At 45.0% G+C, this 6,000-nt stretch overlaps 1 protein-coding gene across 4 annotated transcripts in view; it reads left to right on the top strand.

Moving 5' to 3' along the window:
• Nucleotides 1-375: 375 nt before the first annotated feature.
• The window catches only part of LOC136627524 (von Willebrand factor A domain-containing protein 5A-like), a 329,030-nt gene continuing 323,405 nt past the window's right edge, over nucleotides 376-6,000 (top strand). For all 4 annotated transcript variants that reach the window (XM_066602707.1, XM_066602709.1, XM_066602708.1 and 1 more), the window contains exon 1: nucleotides 376-492. The gene's annotated coding sequence lies outside the window, so the exon portion shown is untranslated. The remainder of the gene's footprint in view (nucleotides 493-6,000) is intronic.

Here is a 6,000-nt window from a genome sequence, read left to right as displayed (position 1 = left end):
CACGGCTCTGTACAGTATCATATTGCAGGATATGGTGTAAAACATCTCCTGATGATAAATACCCGCAGTATTCCTGCAGATTATCACAGTTCACGGCTCCGTACAGTATCATATTGTAGGATATGGTGTAAAACATCTCCTGATGATAAATACCCGCAGTATTCCTGCAGATTATCACAGTTCACGGCTCCGTACAGTATCATATTGTAGGATATGGTGTAAAACATCTCCTGATGATAAATACCCGCAGTATTCCTGCATATTATCACAGTTCACGGCTCCGTACAGTATCATATTGCAGGGTATCCCGGTGATTGATGGCCGGCTGATGTGTTCTGTGCCCACAGACTGCAGAGCTGCTGGGAATCTGCCACCGACACTCCCATCATCTCTGACACGGCAGCCTCCTCCTATATACAAGCTTACGGGAAGTAACAGAAACAAATCCGGAGCTCATTACACAGGAGAGGCAGACGCACTGAGAAGACTGAGGTAATGTACATGCAACAGTATATGTATATATTGTACAGCGCATGTACTAGTATGGATAATATATATAAAGAGATACAGTACAAATAGTATACAGTACATATATACTGGAAAATGAAGTTTACAGTATAGTGTATATATAATAGGCATAGTACATGCAGTAAATGTACACTCAGCGGACCCTTTATTTGAGTCCCCGCCCTTTCACGATTGGAGCATTGCTAGATGAGATCACATGACAAGTTTTCTGTGGATCAGTTTCAGAAATGTAATTGATGAAAGTGGTCAGAGGAGGATGTTAAGAATGGTTCTGCTGAAGAGCCAGTGCACAGTCCAAGCAAACTACAGCCGTTTATAAAACTGGTGCTCTTCCTAACGCGTCCAACACACAACTTGTCATTTCCTAGCACTGATGGCTATAACAGCAGACCAGTTCCATCTTCATTGCTGCCCAAGGCTAACCGCGCGTCTTAAACTCACAGATGAGAGGTGATTTTTCAGGCAAAATCTCCTAGCATCCCTTCTGTGAAAAGATTGGCAGTGTTCCCCATTGATTTCAATTGGAAACCTCACATTGCACGGCATGCGAGAGCCATATAATGCATTTTAGGTCCCATTAACATCAATGGGTCTTGAGTTCCAAGGAATGTAGAAAAATAGAACATGCCACAATTTTTTCCCTTGCTGCATCACAGTGAGGGAAAACATCGCTCATGTGTATGATCCATTCAGAAGTATGGAGTTCATATTCTCACGAGTTTTGTGTGTCTAACAATGCACAAAACTCATGCATGATTCTCAGCTTTGTGAAGCCAGCCTAACCTTTTACAGCACAGCGCTAAACACTGTACAATGTTTTCATTCATCTCATAGGGGCTGTTCACACAAGGCTGAAAACGCAGAGTCTTCAACGTGGCACTTTGACAGCATTGCATGTTATATTTTTGGCCGTTTTCAGCCCTGCGTTGCTGATTGAAATAAATGGGCAGTGGTTGAAAATGCGGCACAACTTGGTATCGTGCTTTTGGCAGCAATAAACACCCGAGCTGCACTTCCTGAGTCAATAAAATCAATACTCACCTTACAGGTGATCTCGCTGTCCCCGGCGGCACTCTCGGGACTTGTCAGCAGGCAGGGGAACTTTCGTAGTGATAGAGATTCAAAATCCCCACCTCCAGCGAGAGAATGCTCTGATTGGCTGAGTCAACTGAGTGACAACCAGCTGAGCCAATCAGAGCCAGTGCTGGATGCGTCGATCACAGCCATTCATTCATTGAATGGCTATAATTGGATGCATCCAGCGCTGGCTCTGATTGCCTCAGCTGGCTGTCACTCAGTCAATCAGAGCAATCTGCCGGCTTCACAAGGTCCCGACAGCGGCGACAGGGACAGCAATTTAACCTGCTAGGTGAGTATTGATTTTTTTTTTCTTAATCAGCAGCCTTGGCTGTGTTTTCAGCTGTGCTAAAAATGCAGCCAAAACTCTGGCATAACACATGCCAGTGCTGCTGAAACCGGGTGAGGGAGGCCTACTTATTCATTCATATGTGTGCAGTAGAAAAAAAAAAACACTGTTTTTAATTTTTTTTGGCAATTGTGTCATTTTAAAATCATAATGTTTTTTCTTTCTGTTTGCTTAGATTAATTCAAAAAACTGTGGGGGCAAAATACGCAGTACACTCCTAGATGAATTAGCTAAGGCCTCATGTCCACGGGGAAAATCAGGCCCGCTACGGATTCTCCATGTAGAATCCGTAGCGGGTCCCTCCTGCCCCGCGGACATGAGGCTAAAAACTAAGAATAAACTCACGTGCTGCGGATGGTGCAGGTATGGGCACATCCGCCGGGCCAAAGAAAAAAGATCCGGCCGCGAAGAAGGGAAGAACCACACCGTCCGGAGCAGGTGAGTTTAATTCAGGTGCGGGTCTCCCATGGATCCGGATGGCTTCCATAGGCTTCAATAAAGCCTGCGGGAGCCGTCCCCGCGGGAGACCCGCACTAAAATGGAGCATGTCTGGATTTTTTCCTGCACGCGGGACCCGCGCCTGACGGGAAAAATGACATCCGCAGGTATTTAACTACCTGCGGGTATCTAATGCATCCCTATGGGGCACGGATCTGCGTGCAGGAAAACGCTGCGGATTTTAATTCTTAATTTGCCCATGGACATGAGGCCTTAGGGGTCTCGTTTTCAAAATGGGGTCATTTGTGGGGGGTTCTCCTATTGTTTTGGCCGCTCAAGGGCTCTACGAGTGTGCGATGGGGCCTAAAACACCTTCAAGCAAAATGTCTGTTCTGAAAGCCACCGGCTTCTCCTTTCGGTTTGGGCCCTGTAGTGCATACAGATATAAGATTAGGTCCACAATAGGTATGTTTCTGAACACAGGACAAACAGGGGGATCCCTTTTAGGGCGCATTCAGACGACCAGGGGGAGGAAGCTGGAAGAGCCGGGAGCAGTGATCTGAGCTCCCGCCCCCTCTCCGCCCCTTGCCACTATTTGCAATAGGAGGGGGCTGGATGGGGGTGGAGCAACACCCAGGAACTTAGCTCCACCCATGTCCCGCCCCCTCCTATTACAGGATAGTATACACATAGATGTTCTGTATGTGTAATATACAATATAGTACAACCCCCAATTCCCAAAAAGGTGGGACCCTGTGTAAAATGTAAAAAGAAAAAAAGAATGCAATGATTTGTAAATCTCATATAACCATATTTTATTCACAATAGAACAGAACCCATATCAGAAGGTGAAAGTGAGACATTTTTCCATTTAACTTCAAAAAATGAACTCCTTTTAGAAATTGATTGCAGCAACAATTTTTAAAAAAAGTTGTGACAGGGTTAACAAAAGGCTGCAAAAGTAAGTGTTGCTGATGGGAAAACAGCTGGAGGGTCAGTTCTCTACTAAGTTACATGACTGTGTATAAGGGCTCATTCAGACGACCGTATATCAGCTGGGTTTTTACGCCTGGCCTATATACGGTGTCCCTCTGTGCAGGGGGAGGAGGCTGGAAGAGCCAGGAGCAGTGCTCTGAGCTCCCGCCCCCTCTCTGCCTCCTGCCACGATTTGCAATGGGACGGGGCATTTGCATTATAAATTCCTCCGATGTTCAGTATTACTTTATTTGCTCACATGGGAGGATGTGTGATTCTTCTGACAATTCTCCTGTTAGAAACCGATGTGCGTAGACAGGAAAAACTGTTTGCCTGTGGGTTAATATTGTCAATGACCCATTAAAGAAATGCAGGTGATTTATAACCAGGAGGTGCCATAACCCACAACAAACGCCCTTCAGTTACTATCATAGTGCCGCTCACCGCTCCTGCATTTCACTTATTTCATACATATGGAAAACCTTGTGTACATTACCTACATAAATATTTGCAAGCTTACTGCCTTGAATAGTGCGGGCTCCGTGTGTGCAGGTGGAGACATTCATGTATTTGGTCATTTAGCCTCACATGACATCGCCATAATAACCGTACATCTTACGGGATGTGATCAGACTCTATCAGTAGTGCAGCCTCAGGCTTTGTGCGTGTAATATCAAGTGATCAAATCTCACAGTGATGGTCCATTCAGATGGACAACAGAGTCGTGTCCTACATTCTCAGGCACAACTCACAAAGCACTCAAACACCCCACCCATGTGCTATGCGATGTGCATATCTGCATGTTCTATTGGGTAACTTCCATGTATTAAAATTGGTTTGTTTCACACCAAGACTATTGGGGATCTCATGGGATCCCTCCTGACACAAGTGGTGTTGGGCTTCCCTTGATTGCGGTTGCATAACCCAGTGGTGGATTGGAAAAAGGGGGATATTATTAAATGGAATCCTTCTTGTAGTCGAGACTTTTTGTCCATGAAGGTATCTGCTGTTCAGGTGGTTGATGTACCTGCCTTCATACATGAGTTTGTGAGGAGGGACTGGACAGGTTACCACTTTATGGAGAAGGGGATTGTTCCATTGGGCTTATCCCAGGCCGTAGGTTACCCAAAAGCCGTAGGTACACTCTAACGGTTCCTGAGAGACAGTCCCTTAAAGATTATATCCAGGACAGTCTAAAAAACAGGGCATATTCGTCCTTCTCACTCTCCATTGGCCACTAGCTTTTCTTTGTAAAGAAAAAGGATGGGGGCTTACGTCCTTTTTCGGATTTCAGGGAGTTAAATAAAATTACCAAACAAAATCATCCTCGATCTGCTTATAATTTAATTTGGGTCAATGAGGGGGATAAGTGGATAAATGGAAAACTGCTTTTAACACACTCTAGAGGGACATTTTGAAAACTTGATTATGCCTTTTGGTCTGACTAATGCGCCTGTGGTATTTCACACCTTGATGAATGAAGTTCTGCATAAATTTCTTAGTCACTTTGTATTAGTGTATCTGGTCCATAGTCTTATTTTTCCTCCAGATTTTCATGTTGCATGTTCGTCTGGTACTTCAGGTGGGCTCATCCTCTGCTCATTTTCCTAATAGAGGGGCTGGTCTTTGTAGTGATGATGTGCCAGCCTAACTTGGGCGGGGGATGGTAAAGCCACCTACGTTAAGCCTCCAACAAGCCACTGCAAAAATGCACTGCCTGGAGGGCTCCAACATGGTGCTGGCAATGCATGTGTGGTCTCCCGTCTCCCTTCCTCGGCCATGGCTCTGGCTGGTGGAGAGGAGGCTTGTGCAGCAGTGCTACTACGCTTTTCAGACAGTTGCTGGCGAGTGCCAGTCTCCTCCTACTCCCCTATCATCCTCCTAGTCAGGTACCAAAGCGGGGCTTAAACTTCTGGCTGACAACTGCACTAACAATGACTATATGCTGCTCCAATAAGTAAGGGGGTAATGCTACTAGTTGTATGAGGGCTTTGATTTTTTTCTTCAAGGACACCATTTTGGGATACACATCACTTAGTGTTTTTCTATTATTTGTTTTTCAGTGGGAGGGGCAATATTAGTAAATCTGCTATTTGCTTTTGGCTCTTATTTTATGTGTGTGTTTTATGGCCTCCACCATGCCATATAAATAGCATAACTTTATTCTTCTGGTTGTTTTGATTACGGTAACTCAACTTCAAAAAAACTTCTCATATGTCATAGTGAATTGTCAGAACTGTTCAGTGTGGGGGTTGCTAAAATAAATGGGCAGAAGCACTGAGCCGAGTGCTTTGCCCAATCGGCTGTTATCAGCAACTGGTGTATGTATTCCATACATTCTTTTTGGAGCTTCTACATTACTCCAAGCAGGGCGGAGCGCTACTGCCATACATTTTGGCAAACTGTGGGGTTTCAGCACCTTCATCCCCATTAATGAAGATTTCTAACATGTTAGGGTGACTACCCACTACAGTTTTTTTTTCCCTGTGAAATTCGCAGCATTTTTTTTCCTGCAGGGGTCTATGGGACTTGTAATGTTAAAATCGCGATCGCGCAAAATCGCAATTTACCGCGAAATCGCGATTTTGCGCGATCGCGATTTTAACATTACAAGTCCCATAGACCCCTGCAGA

This window comes from Eleutherodactylus coqui, chromosome 5, assembly GCF_035609145.1.
Source record: "Eleutherodactylus coqui strain aEleCoq1 chromosome 5, aEleCoq1.hap1, whole genome shotgun sequence".
In the NCBI taxonomy this organism is placed as follows: domain Eukaryota; kingdom Metazoa; phylum Chordata; class Amphibia; order Anura; family Eleutherodactylidae; genus Eleutherodactylus; species Eleutherodactylus coqui.
This window is presented reverse-complemented; position numbering and strand designations above follow the sequence as displayed.